Raw genomic sequence first — 22241 nt, 5'->3', positions numbered from 1 at the left:
CCTGGCCAGGCTATTTGTCTATCTATCTCAAGGGTTGAGAACCTCAATCCAGCCCTCAGGACTCTCCTCAGACTACACTTCCTCCTCAGCCACACTTCGCACTCTCCTTGAGTATTTTTGCTTGGCTGGAATGTATTCACAATGTCCAATAATGCCTCTTGCTTGCCCATCCCCTCCAATATTTCTCGGATGAAAATAGGGACGTCCCATTCGATCATAATAATTTTACTATTTATAACCCACACATTTTACTGGGTTGCCCCAGCCACTCTGAGCAGCTTCCAACACATTCGAAAACATAATAGAACATTAAGAAAACTTCCTTATACAGGATTGCCTTCAGATGGCTCGGGGGTCAGATAATGCCATACCCGCCAACGTTTCTCCAGTGAAAATAGGGACATCCTAAGGAAAAGTGGTACATTCTGGGATCAAATCAGAAACCGGGGCAGCGTCTCTAAATCAGGGACATCCCTGGAAAATAGGGACACTTGGAGGGTTTGCTTGCCTGGATGGAAGATACAGAGGAGAGTGCAAGTATGTATAGAAACTAGCTGACTGTAAAAAGGTAAAGTTAACATTTGTTCCTCCACCCTCAGTCAAGCCCCTATTCTAACTAGCAACAGGTCTACAAGGTCCTGTCCTTTGCTATCACCAGTTTCTAAGGGCTCTTCTGTGGAGTGCATTATGGTTTGGTTGTTGTTGTTGTTGTTGTTGTTGTTAATTTGTATCCTGCCCTCCCCGGCCAAGGCCAGGCTCAGAGCGGCTAACATCATAAAAACAACACAATATGCATAAAAACAGACTTCAATTAATTTTAAAAATCTAAAAATTAATTCAGGCAAGTTAAAATTTGGCAGGTGGCAATTATCAGGTTGGAGTTGAGAGTGGTTAAAAGCCATTTCTAGATTGGGACTGGAGAAAGTGGAGGGGAACCCCTTTCAATGCTTACTATTTCCTCACATGCACCCCGGGCAGATTGTGTCCCTAGATTTTTCTAGAAACTCTTGGGATATGGCTGGCTATATCTGCAGGCATCTTTTGGCATTCTCCATTCCTGATTCCTGCTTGAGCAAGGCCACATTCTGGACTGTGAAAATTTATTTGAAGGAGGCAATATGTGAAGACTTCTGTTTTAGGGAGGTGTTTTTGATAACTTTTGGGTTCTTGTGGTTTTGTGAGTCACCTCAGAACAAAAAGAGCTATGAAAAAACCATTAGACCAGGCTGAGGAAGGCAAGAGAGTCTCCTTTAAAAAAGTGCCTGGGAATAAAAATGAGCAAAAATAAAAGAAAGTATACAATTTGGCAAGTTAAACATAAAAGTAAAATAACACGCCAAGAAGGAATTTGAGGAGCTACTAAATTAAAGACAGCAACACAAACAGCAACAATAAAGTTTCTTCCTCTCTCTCTCTCTCTCTCTGGTCAAAATAAATCACAACAAGGAAGTCTGCCAAAGAATCGCTATAGACCACCCAGGTGAGAGAGAAGTACTTAACTATACTCTCTCTGAGTATTCCTTAAGTGAATTCTTTGCTTCCGTCTTCACAAAAGAGGCTGCTGGGGAGATGCTTGTGTTGTCTAAGCCATTATTTTCGGTTGGTAGACCCAAATAATTGCCACAAATTGCCCATAAAATGGGTTTGAATTGCCCATAAAATGGATTTCAGTTTAGAGCGCATTGGTAGATTAAGCTATGCAAGTTGGCTTTTGCCAAAAATTGACTCTGATGTTACATAAGAAGTAGCAAATGTAGCAGCAATTTAAACAAAACAAAACACAATTCACATCCTAGAAGAAAGTAAACATGAATTCTGCAGCAGGCAAAATTGATAGAAATGAAAATAATAATAATATTATCTTCATGGACAAAAGCTGTCTAATCCTAGAGTGGATTTTTCCACCACAAAAGAGAGATCAAACCTTCCAAGTTCTTTTATTGATGATATTAATGTGGAGATGTAAAATCTTTGACTCAGTGGTTGATTCCCAACAAAGGAGATGGCCAAATTGAAAGCACTGTCCTCTAATCCTAGATGCTTGGTGGTGAGGATAGTTCTGAGGAAAAGGAACTCTGCACATGCATTGAGGATCTTCTGCATGCACAGCATGTGCTCTGCCATTGAACAATGGCATAAAAGTCTTTTGAACTTACTGACACCACGTATAGGCACAGTTTCAGCATCCCTGGCTTAATACATTCTACTTCCAGAAAACCTTGTTGCCACTGACTTGCATGCTGAGGATCCTCAGTGCAGGAGTTCACAGGGGTCCGATGGCAGACACAAACAGGGCCGTAGCTAGGGGATGTTGAGGTGGGCCCCCGCCAGGGGCGCAGGCAATGGAGGAGCACAAAGTTGGCTAAAAATATGTCCATAAATATAAATCTTGATTATTGCCACATAAGAAATTGTTTTAAATAGAGGGTGAATTGAATGAGTAGAAGGGCCCGGGGGGGGGGTTAGAGGAGAAGCAGAAAGAAGAGCTAATTTTCCATGGTTGGGGGGCGCAATCTGCACGGTTCTGCCAGGGGCGCAAGATCACCTAGCTACAGCTCTGGACACAAATGGTTCAGCACCTTCAGCTGTTTGTTCATAGGGGCACTAATCTGACTTGGTGGGGCTTCTTGTTTTGCATAAGCTGAGAAAGTTGGGGATAACATAGACAGAAATTCCCAGGTGTCAAAAAAGGCTATTTATGTCTGCCACTGCTGCGGCTTGTGTTTTGTTAGCCCCCAAATGGAAAACGAGCGAAGTCCCAACTAAAGAAGAATGGCAACTTAAACTGATGAAATATGCACAGCTTGAGGACCTAACATATAGAATAAGAGAACAAGAAGAACATACGTTTAAAGAAGACTGGAAAATTTTTATTGAATATGTAGAGGAAAATTGTGTATAACTGAAAACGTGGGCAGCATTAAGATAAATTCAACAGTGTAAATAATTTTTGATGGATGTTATAATGGAATGCTAAATTGTTTAATTTATATAAAATATGCAGGGATTTATGTTGTGCAAAATGAACCATAGAAAGAGAGGAAGGGAAGCTACTGATATTGTAAGGTTGTTTAACTGAATATTCTAAAATGTAAAACAGAAATCTAATAAAAATTATAATAATAAAAAAGAGATAATGTCAACACAACTCCCGATGCCTGCCTACTGTGAATGGAAGACACCTTTCACACGAGGGCACTTCCAGATCTAGTTCTTTTAAAGCAGTAATAACATCTTGCTCCAAAAGCAGCTGCAAGTTGGAAAAGATTAGGCTGGCGAATTAGACTTTTGCTGCTAACTGCAATGGCACCAGTTCTATTTTCAAATTATATAAGTCAAAATGGCTTTACTGATTAAAACAAGATTTTCTCTCTAGGTTGGCAAGCTGCATGTGAAACATGAGTTTGATACCTTCAAAGCAACTTGAGGTCCTGACTCCTAAATCAAGGTTTACTCATGTAGTTTTTGAAAATTAAATTACATGGTGATCTTGCAAACAAAAATGGTGTTTAGCAAACAACATTAGGACCAGCACTTCCTACACATGCTTCATATATCAGCGCATTAACGGAAGCATCTTAATCTTGGGCTGTTCCCAAACATTTCTCTTTTCACACCCTGAGAAGGCATTGAAAACAGCCTTGAGATGATAGAGAGATGATAGATAGATATAGATGATAGATAGATATAGATGATAGATAGATGATAGATAGATAGATAGATAGATAGATAGATAGATAGATAGATAGATAGATAGATAGATAAGAGAGAGAGAGAGAGAGAGATGATAGATAGATAGATAGATAGATAGATAGATAGATAGATAGATAGATAGATAGATAGATGATAGATGATAGATAGATGATAGATAGATTGATAGATGATTATAGATAGATAGATAGATAGATAGATGATAGATAGATAGATAGATAGATAGATAGATAGATAGATAGATAGATAGATAGATAGATGATAGAGATTTGAAAACTACTTTCAGTTAAGACAGCTGTAAAATAAAACAGCTTCAGCTGCATACCTCTCTTTGCTTTCCAGTCTTGCAAAAATGGCTAAAGGGGGGGTGTTATGTACTGAGTTGAATAGGATCCAAAATGCAGCAGTCTGATTGGTCCTAGAAAAATAGGATCCAAAATGCAGCAGTTTGACTGGTCCTAGAACAATAAGATTCAGAATGCAGCAGTATGATTGTTCTGATTGGTCCTAGAACAATGCAGCAGTATGATTGGTCTGCAGGAGCCACCCAATCCAGCTCCAGGTGGAAGTGAATCCACAACCTGATTGCCCTACAGGAGAATCCCAGAATTAGCCAATCACGTGCAGCCCATTGTGTAAATAATGTATATAAAGCAGATATTGTGGGGGAACTTCCATTCCTCCTCAGCACTATGAGCTGAATAAAGAGAATGAAAGCCACTCTCGACTCCGGGGGTTACACAGAGTTCTTTCCACATGGTCAGAAACTGTATATAAAGAATGTGTAGAGATGGAGCAGGATGCCTTGCTGCTCCTGTCCCAGATTCCAGGAATTAACTTATTCTGTGTGCAGAGGGCTTACATACATTCACCAGCTCTGTCCATACTCAGCGCAGCTCAAGGGCAGGGATGCTGGTATGAGCCTGGTCTCCCTCCACAGTTCCATTCTCCTTTTCTGGATGCCTCACAGTCTGCTGTCATCCCCACAAAGTACCCAGCTGCCTCAGGTGCTGTGGAGGATGCTCTCTTGTCCCAATTGTTGAAGCAAGACTCCATTGCAGAGCCAGTTGGCTTCTGTACATGGAATGAGAGTACCTCTAAACATTTTATTTAGAAAAAAGAAGAACTGTTTAGGAGTATGTGGCACTGGAACAGAGTCACTCTAATGCAGCTATGCGAAGGGGTTGCTTTTTTCGATTCTGAAAACCAACAATAATTTTTAAAAAGCAGGGGAGCAACTGCCACTTTTTTACATTTTAGGATAACCACCAGTAGCATTTTAAGGATTCGAAAAAGAGGCAGAGGATGACACTTTAAAGCATGGGTGTGAAACCTGTAGCCCTCCAGATGTCTCTGGGTTCTAGGATGGACACAAGGCCAGCCTAAGACCTTTTGCTCCCTGAGGCAAGAACAAGATGGCACTTCTCCCTATTTTGACTCAAGAAAACCACCATTTTACAGTTCAAATCGGGAAAAATAAATACAGCAAATGGACAACAGTACAAAGATCCACAAAACGTTTAGGGGTATGTGTACCCCTGCGTTCCCCCAGAAAAAAAGCACTGCTCCTAAGAAATTGCGTACATCTGGGTCATCTAGCTCAATGTCCTCTCTATGGCAACCGTCGGTGCCTGATAGTTCAGTCCAATGATGGAATAATCCATCCCTTTACATTTATTCATCTCTTTTACAAAGCAGACATTTCCAAATACTTGACTATGAAATTGCATCCCCCAGTCATCTTGGCTCTCTGCCAATGAAGGATTTAATCACGAAGAATTTGTTTAAATCTGTGTTGAATTGAACGATACAGCCTTGACAACATCTTTTGACAGTGGGTTCCCGAAGTGTTCACAGCACGGAAAGGTACCTAATTATATTAAACCCAATACATATTAATGTCATCCTGCCCTCTCTAGTTCTTGCTTTACAAAAAAGGAAAAATAAGAGTTCCTAATTCATGTCTTCCATACCGTTCTTGATCTTTTATTGCATTCTGTCAAATTTCCAAATTGATGAAGGCCCCTTGTAGGAAGACTCCTGAGACATGAAATTCAGCCCTATAAAACTGTATAATTTTATTCTGCATTCCCGTTACATGGTAGTGTAGCATATCCTACATAAATCCAGTCGCTGAATAATATAGATGCTTGCTAGAAATCTCTTAGGAGAAATCCCACAATGAATCTTTCTGCAAATGTTAATTGACTACAAAGAGTATAACCTTGAGAAGGTCAATTAAGATGTTTTGAGCACGCTGCAAGGTTAAATGTGTTGCATAGAGACAGTAGAAAGCAGAGAGCTAAGCAGTACCTCTTTCAATTAATATGCCTTCTATGTCAAGCGTGGGCAGAAGGTATATTGAGGTCAACCGGAAGATCTCTTGATGATTTGCAGTGCATTACCATAGGTCCTTGACTACAGTTGTTTACCATTAGCAATTATCTTTGATCAGAAGCCAGCAGCTGGGATAGGCAGTTTCAAGGAGAAAGACGAGGGAAAGAATCAAGAACATTCATTGCTTTCCCGCTTTAGGTCCCCTTCTCACTTTATACCTGTTCAGTGTCGTTCTTCTCAGAGTCCTTCATGTTCTGCATCGTCTAAAGAAACAGGGAAGTTTGAAAATACCCAAAGAGCTGTGACAAAAAGCAAATGCACCCCCCTCCTGCACCCTCAGCAGTCACCATGCATTGTGCCAATCAATAGTTTTGGTACCTGATGTAGAAAATAGAACAAGTATTTCTTCCTGAGAGTAAAAACACAACAATAATAAATGAAACAAGTATTTGCTGCCCTTTCATGACACCCCAAAACAGTTGCCAAAGACAATGCCACTCTATTTAATGGCTGGACTAGCCCTGAATCGAACAGTTTCTTTCAGTTTATGCAAAATCTCAATTTTCTGAATTATGTAATGTTCAAAGTGAAAGTTTGGAAATGGAAGCATTAAAGCTTGCACACACTGATCAGAGAAATAAGCGGGAGTGAAAATATATTTTAAAGAATACTGTTTATCGAGATAGAGTAGGATCTACTATGTATTTTGGGAAGCTGCTTGTCTGCGTTGCATTTGGACACCTCCTAAAATATAGTAACCAAATTTTGATTCATGAGACCAAGGAGCAGATTGCCATCTTTGTTTGGATACAATTGGACATCATTTGGAATCAAGATGATGGGCCGAGCCTTTCAAAACTGCACTGATTTTACCCATTGATTTTGAAACATTTTTTATTGTTGTTGTTCTTTTCCGAAACAGCCTTCTGCCAGTGGCAGCGCCAAGAAGAGGAGGAGCCACCGGCCACTGAGCCATATGGGCAGCATGTTCAGCTCTGCCCCCAGCTCCTCCCAATGTCCTGATGTCCTGTGCGGGATGTCGGGACGTCACACACACGACATTGCCCCTCCCTTCGCTCTTGCAAGTTGGTGCCTCTGCTGTACAGGATATTCAACACTGGCCATGGGGCCACATCCTCCAGCCAGTTGGTCCTTATCTTGTCTTTCATTTGTCTGTCATAAGAATGGTCTCAAGATCCGTATGTGGGATTAATCCATAACCAAGTTCCCAATGGGTGAACTCTTAATACAGTGGTACCTCGGATTACATACACTTCAGGTTACATACGCTTCAGGTTACACACTCCGCTAACCCAGAAATAGTGCTTCAGGTTAAGAACTTTGTTTCAGGATAAGAACAGAAATCATGCTCTGGTGGCGCGGCAGCAGCAGGAGGCCCCATTAGCTAAAGTGGTGCTTCAGGTTAAGAACAGTTTCAGGTTAAGAATGGACCTCCGGAACGAATTAAGTACTTAACCCGAGGTACCATTGTATGTCCTTTCTTCATAATGGTTAATTGCAATATTAATTCCAGCCCTTCGTCTCTCCTCCAACCAGCAGCAATAAAAGAAGCACTGGGATATAGTAGTACAGAGGGCTTAAGAATAGAAAAAATCCCTTTATTTTTACTGATAACATGCAGCCATTCAACACTATTTCAATGTTAAACAGAGATAGTGTTGTTGGAACTTACCAAAGAGATATTTGTTATTGCATGAATAGCCCTAACCTTGTGCATCAATAACTGTCATTGCAAAGGACCACGGCAAGGTCTGAGGTGGAAACGTCTATGTTGAGTCACGAATTTATGGCATTGGTCCAGAATCCATTTAAATCAATGGCAGGCCTCTGACTCGTAAGGCCATTAGTGCTTTGAAAAGTCAAACAGAAGAGAGAACACATGTTGTAGCACTTGCCAAACAGATATCACACATGTTGTCTTGGAACGGAGCTGGTGCCTTAGTGCTTCCCGTCACTTGCAAGTACAGTGTGTGCAAAACCCTGGCTCTTTATTGGTGATGTTATTGTAACAACAAGGAAAGCCCTCCAGTTTTCCAGAGTCTGCCTGTTGTGAGAACACTGCACCCATCAATTACCCTCATTACTCACAGTTTGGCATTTCAGGTGGTGCCGTAACCAACATTCTTCACGCAGAACTTGACCTTCACTCTGCGCAGAGAGCTTCGTTTTTGCCATTAGTATTAGTGTATTAAAAAATTATTATGGCTCAAACTCTTTCTAAGTCAGTGGGCTGGAGCCAAGTTCCATGAGCAGAGTTTCGCTCATATGATGGTGCCCTCAGAACAAAGAGTCTGCGCACAACTCCGTTCTTCTCTGCCCGTTTCATTTCTCTGCATGTTCTAGGAGAGCAGGGAAGAGGGTAGCTGGTTACAACTGGAGGGGTAGACCCCTTGGCTTCTTCCACAGCCAGCCTCTTTGCCTCCTGATCCCACTCCTCCCCAGCCCTGCTTCTGCCTCGGACTGCCCTCTACCTCCTCCTCCCAGTCTGCTCCTTCTTCTCCCTCTGACCACTCATCATCATCATCCCACCACCAGTCTCCTGGCTCTGAGCCTCCTCCCACTGGGAGTTCCCTAAGTGATTCCCTGGCTGGTGCCTACCACCCCCCTTCATCCAGCCAGTCCATGGCAGGTTGTGTTTAGATCCTCAAGTTGTTTTGGAAAATGCAAATTATGAAGCTCCCCTTTAAATGTGAACTGAATCAAATTCCTCCTCCCCTCCCTTGCTACAAGACCAGAAAAATAATACCCCACCTTTTTGTTGCCATTATCTAGCATCCACTAAGCTGTGGGTTAAACCACAGAGCCTAGGACATGCCAATCAGAAGGTCGGCGGTTCGAATCCCCACGACGGGGTGAGCTCCCATTGCTTGGTCCCAGCTCCTGTCAACCTAGCAGTTTGAAAGCATGTCAAAGTGCAAGTAGAAAAATAGGTACCGCTCCGGCGGGAAGGTAAACGGCGTTTCTGTGTGCTGCTCGGAAGCAGCTTAGTCATGCTGGCCACATGACCCGGAAGCTGTACGCCGGCTCCCTTGGCCGGTAAAGCGAGATGAGTGCCGCAACCCCAGAGTCAGTCACGACTGGACCTGATGGTCAGGGGCCCCTTTACCTTTAAGCTCATGTAAACATCACAGAACCATTATTGCTCAGTATAAATGAGACATGTGCATGAGCTATGACCCTCCATTTCCTGCTTCTGTTTTTCAGTTTTCAGTTTTTCCTCTTTTCCAGGCCAAAGAATTCTGTTTGCTAATTTTTTATTATTTTTTTGCCTACATATGCAGGGGTGAGGGGATTAGAAAAAACACCCAAACCCTGCATTTGAAAAGTGTCATAAAACTGAAAATAAACCCTAAAAGCTTTTGGACCAATGAAGTATCAAGAGGCCAAGCAGCTCAGGTAATTCATCACACAATGAATAGCTGCTGATTCAGTTGCTATAACACCAAATGTAAAAGGGCAAAGAACAGCCTGTAGAATTCCTATCGCTTACCCGCGTTTGGAAGGATGGAGCTGGAGAGAAATCCTATGGGAAACACTTAGGAAAGGATCATAAATTCTTCTTGGGATACATCTAAAGGTAGCAGAGCCTACGACATACATGGCTGTTTAGGGTTCACAATCAGAACCGTGTGTGAAACTTGGCTTGCCAGTCAGGTTGATGCCCGAGCTAAACTTCACTGCTATAAGCTGAAACAGAAACCAGAAACAAGGTCCTTGTTGTCAACAGCAACAGAAAGATGACTACTTAGTGAAAAATCTCAAAGCTATCGATTGTCTGTTTAGAGTAGTGGACTTTGAAAGCTCTGCTCTTAGTGCACTTATGTGAATTGGATTCTGGGGGCTCTCCCCTTAAATTGAAAGGAGTTTTACCACCTTGGGAGTGGTGGAGAGGTGAACCTCTTCCTTCCCTGTTCCCCACATCCAAAGCCTGAGGCTCAAAGCTTGGTGTGTGTGTGTGTGTGTGTGTGTGTGTGTGTGTAGATTGAATTTCAGCTTGCAGGATTACAGAGAAGACTTTTAGGGGCTCTTTCTGGGGGCAAAAACAAAGCAAAGCAGCTGGGAGGGATTAGGCCAAGCCGGTGTCTACATTTCCAAACTGATCCACATCTTTGCTCCACAAGATATTGTATCTGAGCCATTCTGAAACCTATTCAAAGCAAACGATTTTCATTTTGCAATGAGACAAGTGTTCAAGGTCTATTTATAGCGTGTTTGAGAGATCATTTCTGAAAAACCAAAAAATGCATATTCTGACACCCCCCCCCCCCGAAAAAGCTTGGATTCTACAATTGGAGGCATCAGGAACAGACACTTTCCAAAGAGGTATGTGTTTCATTGTATAGTAGGCTTAATTTTTAAAATGCATGCCTTGTTTCAAGTTGGAAAAAAAATAAGTGAAATTCACACTCTTAGGCTGGCTGAGCACAGCTCTATTAGCTCAGAGGAAATTTCCTCCCTTTGGATTCAAGTTAAAGGTTGGTCCTATTTTTAAGGTGGAAACATGGAGGCAGCAGTGAGCCACACACAAAAAACAAACAAACCCAAAAGGCATATTGCATTTTGCAACATCCCCCCAAAACCTTTTCATCCCCAAAGCTTTCACTGCTTACTTTTTTAAAAATAATTTTTATTATTGAAATAATTCAACATTAATACATATATGTTACAAATATACAAACATACATTTCATACAATCCTTAAGAATATTCAGACATACCCACACTCAGTCCCACAAGTACTTCATTTTCCCACCACCATCCCTCACCCCTCACCCCATCGTGTTGCAAGCTTTCACTGCTTACAGTTTGCAGCTCTGGTGGGGACTTCCAGGTCCATAGTTCAGGCTTTTAGCCACTATGCTGCATTAGCTATATTAACTACCGTGTCCTCATATTTGGTGTAGACTCTAGGAAAAGGGAAAATTAATCAAATGTGTTCCCTCACTCAATACTTCATTAATAAGGGATTGCAGTAAGATCTAAAGAGCTGTTTGACACCCATGGTTTACCTCAGAATGTCTGACCCGCAATCTCACCTCAAACATCATCTGAACACAGAGGCATTATGTGGTGACTTAAAAATAAAAAGAAGCCAGTATGAATTGAATGTAAAGGCAATGAGTGGAGCAAGCAATGCCCACCAATTCTACTTTAGCCTCAGAAATAATACACTCATACTCTACCACCTCCATATTCAACAATCTGCTTGTTACAAAATGTCGTGGCTTGAGCATCAACCTGGACAGAGCCGTGTATGAGTCAGGCCTGACATTTAACACCGACAGCTGGCTGCTAACAGGGCAAAATGAAGGAAACAAGCGCTCTCTGTCTGAAGAAGAGTGAAAGTGAGTGAAGAGAGATCAAATAATGTTTTTAAGCTAGTCAGTCAGGTAATTCATGAGCTGAGCCCTAGGAAGGGCGAAGGACAGTAAGTCATTGATAGAGGACATGTGTTGCATTCAAGAGGTACAAGGTTCATTCAGTCCCTGGTATTTCCAGATAAGAGATGGGAAAGGCAGGTTACTGTCAGTCAGCGTAGACAACACTGAGCTAGATAAATCAACAATACGACTTGATATAAGGCAGTTTCCTGTGCTCCTAAAAAGAGGCCTGTGTAGCTAGGCAGGATGGGTGCATTTGGGGGAAAAGTTCAGAGTTGTGAGCAGTTCCAGAGATTCACTGTGACCATCGCTCATATTTCTGTGGCTGAGCTTAGAGTACTAAAGAACTGCTAGAGTGTACCAACTGGCCATTTTAGGTTAAGGGCAGAAGAATCAATCCTGTGCTCATTTGTTTACTTTATTCAGGTTTCCCTTAAAAGAAGCACTGCCTCTGAAGATAAGAGAGAGGCTGCCTGCATGTGTGGACACACTCTGTGGCAGACTGAAGTTGCTCACATGTTTGAAATTTGGGAGCTTTATAAACATTATAAGCCAGCAAGCTCCTCTCCCCACAACATCCACAACCCTTCTACCCCTTTGAGAGGGAAGAACTGTATCCCACAGTGCACCGTATGTCTAGTATGGAGCACATGAAGACATAACAGCATTGCTGAATTTCAACTGTGTGAATCAGGCTTTGATGAGGCAGAAGGTGGCAGTCTCAACCTTTATTTTACTTTACAATCATTACCGCGGAGAAGTTGTCACTGCTGAAAGTGAACAAAGTTAGGAAGAACATTTTTTTGTAAGTCTTACGAATACCATCAAATTCAAATGGATGATTAATCGGATAACGCAGTCTCGTCAGTAGTTTTCCTTGTTAGAGTTTTTTAAAAAAAGAAGTTTGTATAATGGTTTTGATCAAGTTCAGCGGACGTCTTTTTCTGGGTCTGATGTAAGCCCCAATTTAAATTTAGGCAAATAACTAAAACTCCTGTTATGGTTAAACTCATATCTGATTTAATAGGGAGGGATCTCCCTCTAACTGCTTGTTTTCAAGTCTTCCCAGACATTTTGTGCGAGACATTTTGTTTGTTTAATAACAGCACGATAGTAGATTTGACTGCTGAATGGCTCCATAAGGAATTAATGTGGTTTAACTATACATTTTAAACATGTCAAATAACACTCGTAGGTAGACAGGAGTTAACACATATTTAAACATGAATTAGTTTACTTTGACCATACTTCTTACATAGGATAAGCCTACATCACTCTCGTACATCCCAGCTAGGGGACTTCCATGCAAATACCTGTCGCTGGATGAAAAACTATGTGCACAAAGGGGTGCTGTGTGTATAGTCCCTGCCCTGATTCAGCTGCCAGGACACAGCCTTGGCCATAAAATAAGTGACACTGTTGATCAGCTGTTAGGGAGTGGGAAACAGAAGGCTGGATTTAGTCCCCTACCCCAGAACAGCTGATCAGGGCTCTTGCCAATTATTTGACTAGAAACAGGCACATAGACCCATCAGCTGTGCATGCATTTTACTAGTTCAGTGTGCATCACTGGTAAATGAATACATGTTTACTATATCATATCACTTCAGACAAGCTCAAAGATTCTGGCAATCTTGCTCCCCACCTTAGATGGGAAAGTCTGGGGTTTTAAAATATATATTTCTATCAATTTGGAGGAGAAAATGTAGGGTGTTTGGAGTGAAATTTGGAACCGTATTCACTTACGATGAAAAACAACAACCCCTCAATGGATTTTCCCCATGACCAATATTTGCTATCTAACAGACCATTGCTCACTCTGGAACTAGAATTCTTGGGTTTTGTAGTGTTATGATTTGCGGAGGGTGGGGGGTAGGTTATATACCAAGACTTTTCTAATTCCTGGAATAGCCAAACTGCTGCAGAAAACCGGAGAACTCAATTTAAGATTGGAAAATTAGAAACTGACAGAACTGAAATTAACAGATTCTTTGTTCCCTACTTAGGGGCCATCCTATCAACAGTGTTTTCCATCTCTTCATTCCATAGTGAGGTCAGAGCCTTGATGGGAGCATCAGACATGCAACCAGAAAATCTCCGGAGCACACAGGAATCCTTGGGATCCCATTAATTTCTAGGGGCTGACCGCAGTCATCGGTCCTCCACCCCAACAGGAAAAGATGCTATCATCAGATGAAATCTCACCAAGGGAAAATGTTACATGTAACCAGGGCTTTTCTTCAGCTGGAACTCACAGGAACTCAGTTCCAGCACCTCTCAGATGGGTGTCATTGCCATTCGAAGAGAATGAGGGAGGTGTTAATGGTGAGTTCCAGCACCTCTTTTTCTAGAATAGCACTAAAGTAACGTATGATTGCTATTATACTGACATAGCAACAGAATAATAGAATCACAGAACTGGAAGAATAGCTACAGAGAAGACATGTGCTTAGCTCTATCAGCCCAGGGTTCAAGGGGACAATTTTATTATGCTAAGCATGGCCATTGTCTCAAACAAATCATTAAGATCTATCTATGAACAAAGACCAGTGCTGTTAGATGAAAGTAAGGATGGGATAACTGGCCTTTATCTGAAGGACAGGTAAGATAAGAAAAAGAATATCCCTTGATTATGAAAGGGGCGATGAACTTAGTCCATACAAGCATGTATTTTAAATTGTAGATGGCTGGGCCGCTTATTTGACAAGCATTGTGTTGCCGCAACAGCTGAGACAAAGAATCAAGGGTAGAGACTTCATAAAGAGATAGCAGATAAGGCATTTAAGGCTTGTTTAAAGGTTTTGTAATTTAGATACAAGTTATTACTAATACTTGGTATGTTTCTAGCACTTTCCCAAGGCGTTCAAAGAGCATCCCAGTTGGTTGGAGTGTGGTACTGATAACACCAGGGTTGCAGGTTTGATTCCCATAAGGGACAGCTGCATATTCCTGCATTGCAGGAGGTTGGACTAGATGACCCTCAGGGTCCCTTCCAACTCTATGATTCTAGGATACTTAGGCCTTCAGCTGGTGTGACTGCTGTGGCTGCTCCAAGGGTTGGGATAGTTTGACCGCAGATTTCCAAATTCATGGCACACATTTTTAGCAACTGCCAAAACAGCTACAGTAGTTCTTCCTAAATTAACATAATTTAGTTTTACAGAGGAAGATTAAAAAGCAGTGAGTATTTGGATAATGGAGATAGTTGCAGAATATGCAGAGTTGCACATAGATCCCCAGCCGCTCTGGGGTTGCGGCACTCATCTTGCTTTATTGGCCGAGGGAGCCAGCATACAGCTTCCGGGTCATGTGGCCAGCATGACTAAGCTGCTTCTGGAAAACCAGAGCAGGAAACGGAAACGCCGTTTACCTTCCCGCCAGAGCGGTACCTATTTATCTACTTGCACATTGAGGTGCTTTCGAACTGCTAGGTTGGCAGGAGCAGGGACCGAGCAACAGGAGCTCACCCCATCACGGGGATTCGAACTGCCAACCTTCTGATTGGCAAGTCCTAGGCTCTGTGGTTTAACCCACAGTGCCACCCACTATTCATCACAAACAACAGCATAGAATAAAACCTTGTATCCAAAATGAGAGATGGTATTGGAGCAGGTTCTGTGAGCCCCGGGGTATTGTTAAGGTTAAGGTAAAAGGTGAATGACTCCTGGATGGAACCACTGAGCCTCTTGGGCTTGCTGATAGGAAGGTCGTTGGTTCGAATCTGTGTGACAGGGTGAGCTGCTGTTGCTCTGTCCCAGCTCCTGCCAACCTAGCAGTTCAAAAGCACACCAGTGCAAATAGATAAATAGGTACTGCTGTGGCGGGGAGGTAAACGGTATTGTTAACACCACATGTTTAAACATCATATCTCAGGCTTTCAAATATCATGAGAGTAGTTACAGCAGTACACAGAATTTTCAAAACTAATAAACTCATTCCCTCCCTTCAAATTTACCTTATGATTTTTAACAACTTTTAGAGGACCCTGAAGCCACGTTTATAAGCTTTTCTCGGAAAATATGGTGGTTAAATGAGCATTTGGAAGAAAATTTCAAGTCCTCTCTACATAGGCAGATGGGATTCTAAAGATAGTTGCTAAGCCCAGCGCCAACTTCTCCTTCTCCTCCTCCTCTGCCTCCTCCTTCTTCATCCATGGCAGCCACAAGATCGGAAGTGCAGATCCCAAAGGACCAGACTGATGGAAGAAGACATAACTACTGAACCTCAGATTCCCTGTCCCAAATCTATCAACAGCTAGGGAGAAACACACACCCTTACATTAGGGGACTAGATCTAAAGGGTGTGGGGTTTGGTAAAGTTAATTAACAGTATAAGCCTAACCATGCCTATTTGGAAGTCAGTTCAGAAGCACTGGGGATTAATCCCAGGTAAGTGGGGTACCAAGTAAGTAACTTCTGCATATGTGGGAGATGGTTTACTACTAAGCTACAACTCTACCCTTGAATGTCACTTAAACAAGACATAGTAAGGGAGAGATTGGCACATCAGAAGCAGTTGTGAGGCTGGGGGCAGAGCTGTGGGAGGGAAGGGAAGGGAAGCAAAACTTGTTCTTGTAAAAGGTTTATAAACTACTAGGTAATGCTTACGTGCAAACTATGAGCACCCCTGAGCACCCATGCACAGAGCTTTTATCCATGCATCTGCAGTGCAGATCTGAGCATGCAAGGCACACTGCAGCCCCCTAATAAAGGCAGGCGCTTTTATATGGAAAAGCACTGGAACAAAGGACAAGCTCAGCTTAAAAAGATGATGACAGAAGGCATAAGCTCCGCCATGTTCCCTTTCAGTTGCAGGGGAAAATACAGTAAAGCAATTTAATGAAAACACTTAAATAAGCAAACAGGGACGTTAATTGAACCCATATGTATGAGGAAGGAAATCTAAAGTATACTGATTCATTAAGTTTTATATAACTGTAAACCCTCATACCTAAGAAAGTGCAAGAAGCCATGATGAACTGCCAGCTAGGCTACCAAACTCTCTCCAAGCTGGTTTGTTTTGACAAAAACAAGTGGTTTTAATGAGTACTGCAAGCAATAGATTCACCACCATTTTCAGATGCTTAGATCTGGAGAAAATGTGTATTTGTTCCCACAAAAGTGAACAACAAACACGAATTGAGGAATATAGGGCATGTGTTAAACAGATAAAATGTGAGGAAATTTCTCCACCTCCCCCCAAGTAAGCTTTTAATTCTGCCCAGTTTATATGCTTTTCATGTTCTTCTCTAGAATGTGTGATTAGGATTTCTTTTAAGGAAAATCTATGCCTACACAACCCATATGGCTTTATTATACTTGAATGCCCCAACATTTCTCGGATGAAGGCTGCCTTCACATGTCTTCCAAAGGTTGTATAGTTACTCATCTCCTTGACTTGGGGTGTTGTATAACTCCATACCCTCCAACACTTCTGCGATGAAAAAAGGGACGTCCTAGGGAAAAGTGGGACATTCCAGGAACAAATCTGTAAATCTAGGACTGACCCAGGAAAATAGGGACACTTGGAAAGTCTGTTAGATATTCCAGATTTTCAACTTCACTGGCGCCAACTATAGGGAGCTCTAGGTGCTCAGGCACTCACAAAATTTTTGTTGTGGGTGCTTGGCATTTGCCCCATGGGGCCTCAGACGTGACTTCCAGGTCCTTGCACAGCACAGGAAGTCGTGTCTGAGGCCTCACGGGGCCTTGGACGTAGCCTCGGATGTGGCTTCTGGGGCTCCCAAGTGCCACTGGGCAGCCATAATCTGGGGTCCCACTCAGTGCCCCATTCAAGTTATTGTGTGCTGGCTTAGGGTAGGGGCAGGAAATGCAGAAATGAAGGGAAGAAATCTTCCAGGGCTTTGGAAGGCATTTTGGCTAGGCTGCAGGAGTAGACATCAGGCAAGGCCCAGGCTGCCTGTTTATTTTAAAGGGTTAGCCCTATTTACTTAGTTATTATATTTGGGGTCTCTCAAATCCATATTGAGGGAACGGCATCCTTAACATTAATTTGTGTGTCTTTAATTTTACTGTTTATAGAATTTAATAGGGCTGTGAGTCAGGAATGCCATTTTCCATCAGGCTGTCTTGTGAGGACTTTCCTAGTAATACTACCTTTTGGGTTAGGAGGGTTGGAGAAGAAAATGGAGGTTCAAGGTCCTGGATGGAAGAACACTTCAGCTTGGGGAAGTCTGTGGTTCTTTCAGTTAGAATTTTAAAAGCCTGCATTGAAAGACATTGGGACTTTGATCCAGATAGGTGCCCTACTTTTTTGATACTCCAATCTGGGAGACCATACTAAATTTCAGCTTTTGGAGTATCAGTCCTTTGCATGCTTTGGTTTGTCATTGCCACACAAGATAAATTCCTGTCTAACCTGACAACCACCACCATGCTATAGCTATAGTGTGTGTGTGTGTGTGTGTGTGTGTGTGTGTGTGTGTGTGTGTGTGTTCTACTAGCCACCTAGGGCACTCTTCCATCTACGAAACAGTATTATATAAAGCCATTCTCCCTATAGCTACCTGTGGTTCCCTTCAAGCACATTATGCACTACAGTGGTACCTTGGGTTAAGAACTTAATTTGTTCTGGAGGTCTGTTATTAACCTGAAACTGTTCTTAACCTGAGGTACTACTTTAGCTAATGGGGCCTCAGGCTAATTTCTGTTCTCACCCTGAAGCAAAGTTCTTAACCCGAGGTACTATTTCTGGGTTAGCGGAGTCTGTAACCTGAAGCGAATGTAACCTGAAAAGTCTATAACTTGAGGTACCACTGTATAGGAATTAGGATAATACATTCTGTCATGTGTCATTGACACAAACTCTTATCATTCAGCAGACAATGCATTTCTCTGTTTAATTTAATCTCTTGAAGGTAGATGTGGCTTACATCTTGTCTATATCTTCAGATATAAGTCTTCAAAAGTGAAGAGCTACAGATATTCTATAGATAGAGTGAAAATATCTGTATTTATCATGGTTCATCCATTTTAAAGTGGTATTTGCTACTAAGCAAAGATACTACAGTCTAAGTATTAATGCTCTGCTTGCCTCCAACCTTGATAATTGGTCTGCATGGCCCTGTGAGAATGCTTGCCAAGAATGACAGGCCACAGCTTAAAGCCGAATTACTCTAAGCAAGTCCTCATCAGGATTTGATTGGTAAACATTTAACAAGAGAACTCCCTATCCTCTCCTGGTACATATTAAACTAATGCCTTTATTTTAACAAGGGAAACAGTTTCCTCAGGCCCCTGCTCGGTCTGCGCCCTGTGAACAGCTAAACGAGAGAGGCTTCCTGGAGTGTTGTAATTCACTGGGACAAAAACAAGAAATGACTATGAGCCGAGAGGTTGAAGCAGTTTGAATTTGATGAGGACCTCCCTCAGGCTCAAGTCACACAAATTTGGACCCTCCACCAACCCATGATAGACCAATGCAAAGCAATATCTGTCATGGCTAAGTCATTTCTGACCCATAGCTTCTCCCCACTCTCCCCATTGTCCCTGTGGGCTAGACCTGCTATCATCATGAGATGTCTGCTACATGAGGCACACTAACCTGTCAAGAGTATGCAATTTTGCACCTATCCAATCACAAGTATATCCACTTCACCAGGACGCCAGTTGAGAATCAGGCAAATGTTCACATATTGTGAGTTTTGGAACTGTGCTATCTGGCAAAATCCAAGTGTACAAAACAGAAATCTTGCCTCAAAGTTTACAACTAATATAGTAATAGGAATGACCACTCAAAACAGCCAAATGATGTGGGTTTCTTTCCCATAATTGTTATGGGACAGGGAGTCCCTCCCGATAAGGTTGTTGCAATTTAGTTCAGCCGCAACTAACTTGAGATGACTGACAGCAGGTCAAGGGCCATTAAAGAATGTTTAACCTTTAAACAGCTAAATTACACATGAGCATTCCCAGATCAGCGCTTGTTCTGTAGCATTCCACACAATGCCCCCGTGCTCTCTTCACTTATTCTGCCTCAGCCTGCTTGTCAGAAGCTGTCTGCCTTCTTTTGGAAGTGATTTTGGATAATGACCAGTCCGACAAACACCTTCGTATCAAGGGGCAGCTCTCTGACTCTAGAACAATATGGTCCAGGTGCCTTTCATGGCTCATTGGACACGGTACACTGGCCTGGGATTCACCTGTTCCACCTGCTGTTGCCCATTAACCACACAGTTGCAGTTCCTGCCTGTAGCTCATCAACGTTAAAAATGCATTAACTATTCATCACTTTGCAAGGACTCCTTCCTCTCTGCTAAGCCTCTGATTTTCATCCAGCATGTGGCTTGTAAAAATTCTGCCACCTCTCCCTTATTTCCCAATCACACTTCACACAGGTCCCATGCTTCAAAGCCAGAGGAACACACACCACCCCTAAATATCAGGGATGTGATAGAACATCCTCAACTGACTCTGGCAGAGTGAAATTGTTGTGGGTTTTGAAGGGTTCCCGTGGTGGAGAGAGCCTGGAAGGTCCTTCTCTTCTTGCTGTTGAGCATGTAAAACCCCTTAAGCAATTCTCAGAATCTCACCGAAGGGAACAGCAACACAACATCTGTTTTTCTTACACTGTTTGATGGAACAATGTCAACATCATGAATGAAGACAATGATCATTGTTTATAAGAGGGGTGGGGAACCTGTGGCCCTCCAGGTGCTATTAGAATCCATCTCCCATCAACCTATCCAGTGATCAGGGATTATTGGAATTGTAGTCCAAGAACATCTGTGAGAGCCACAGGTTCCCCATCTCTGGTTTAAAGCCTTGACCTGACTTTGCTACCCATGAGGTGCTGCAGGATCCAAAATTATTAGTCGGACTGATCTTAACACTAATTAAACAAGCTTTTTCTATTCATAACATGACCTGAAAGCAGACACACCTCTCACACTGTTACCAGGCAACTCTAGGCATTTTTAGAAGCCATTATTGGGATCCATCTCAACCTGGCACACTTCTGCTCCCGAAATAGTCTTGGCCATTCTGATGGAGGATGATCCGTACTGTAGTAACATCCAGATGGTGCTATTGCAGTGTAGGGCGCAGGTGGTCTGCTTCTGAGCACAATTTAAAGTGTTGTTTTTATCTTGAAAACTTAATGTATATTTAACAAACTAAGCCTACAATCCTATAACAATTTACCTGGAAATAAGCCCCATTGTGGTGGTGGGCACCCACAATCTTGAGGGCGAGATGGCACGCTGAAAGTTTCCCCACTACAGCTGAGCCTTGCTAATTCATGACAGACCAGTATCCATGGACCAGCCCTGACCAACATGGAATGTGGCAAAGCTACAAAATGTCCGTAACCCTAGGAGCAGCAGAAGGTGGTGTGTATTCTACTGTGCCTATGCATGAATAGTGGTCGCTCCATTAGTTTTAAGACATATGAGGATTTGATTTTGCATGGGGGCAAGAAATGAAGCTGTGCATAGTATACACCAGTGCTCAATGCTCCCCTCTATAAAACTAAATCCACAACTGAATGCCTGATTGGGAATAAGATTGCATTTGTTGCACCACTGGTATATAACACTGTTTATGAAATTTCACAACACCTGGTCTAATTTTATTTCATATGCTACCACCCAGAACATGGTAACAGGCTGTCAAAAACCCATAGGAATCTATGCACTGATGTTTTCATGTCACTTGAAAGTCACCTTTTTTCTTCTTCTTTTGTATGCATTTGTATCAATGGGCTAAGTTTGAGTTTTGCAAGGGGAGAAGGGGAAAGGGGGGACTCAAGTCATGTCAATGTTTGTAATATCTTTCCTCTTTTTCCAGGAAACATCCTCTTTTTCATGGGTGAGTCCTCATAGCGCTCCATAGTTGAAAGTAGAAGTTGGAAAAGGTAACCTCTTTTTTGCTCTTCAAAATACAGCAACCTCATGTTTGCTGTATTATTCTTCTAAAACTAATGTACATTTTTAAAAAAAAATCACTATGCTATTATGAATGAAATCTATTTAATCCTAGCTGAGTTTATGTAATGTGTGTTTTGAAGCTGTTGTTCTATGTACTGTTATATACTTGTATGGATTAAGATTGTTCATTGGCATATTAAACTATTTACGTGTGTGTGTGTGTGTGTGTGTGTTAAAAAAACCTAAGCTTCTATTTATGCTCATTGCATAAATAAATAAATATACAACTTTCTTATTTACTTATTTGTAACCGGATCTATGCTTCGCTATGTAACCTGATATATTAATGCCAAATGCAAAATAAATACAGAACCAGAAAGATATACACTCCATTAAAATGGCATGTTATCAGCTTTGGAAAACAAAAAAATTATTCATCCAGCACTGAAAAGACTATTAAACTAGTGCCAGATCATTCTCCCCAAGAAAGGCATTCTAAAGATTGGGCAACTGATGCCATCACTACCAAAAAAAAAACCCGTCTGGAGGTCACCATCCATCTTACCTCCAAAACAAGGGGACCTAAAGAAGGGCTTCTGAGGCAGATCTCTGCACCTTAGTAGGTTCATATGGGAAGAAGTGTCCTTCAGCAACACTAGTCCTAAGCCACAAAGGGCTTCAAGTGGTCAGTACCAGCACTGTGAGTTTTATTTACCGTATTTTTCACTCTATAGGACGCACCTTTTCCCCTCCAAAAATTAAGGGGAAATGTGTGTGCGTCCTATAGGGCGAATGCAGGCTGCGCGGCTAAGCCCAAAGCCAGGAAACAGGGAGACGGAGCGCTGCGGAGTGCTCCGTCTCACTGTTCTAGCTTGGGGGTGGCTGCGCGCAAAGCCTCTGCAGGGC

At 42.2% G+C, this 22241-nt stretch overlaps 1 long non-coding RNA gene across 1 annotated transcript; it reads right to left on the bottom strand.

The window, feature by feature from the left end:
* Positions 1–8125: 8125 nt before the first annotated feature.
* LOC309335416 lies at positions 8126–17441 on the bottom strand. The gene is made up of 3 exons (XR_014153488.1): positions 17400–17441; positions 9560–9756; positions 8126–8408 (listed from the first exon to the last, which is right to left on the bottom strand). It is a non-coding gene; the product is annotated as an uncharacterized lncRNA (long non-coding RNA).
* Positions 17442–22241: the final 4800 nt, after the last annotated feature.

Source organism: Podarcis erhardii, assembly GCF_964252035.2.
Source record: "Podarcis erhardii genome assembly, chromosome: 2".
NCBI classification, from domain to species: Eukaryota; Metazoa; Chordata; class Lepidosauria; order Squamata; family Lacertidae; genus Podarcis; species Podarcis erhardii.
This window is presented reverse-complemented; position numbering and strand designations above follow the sequence as displayed.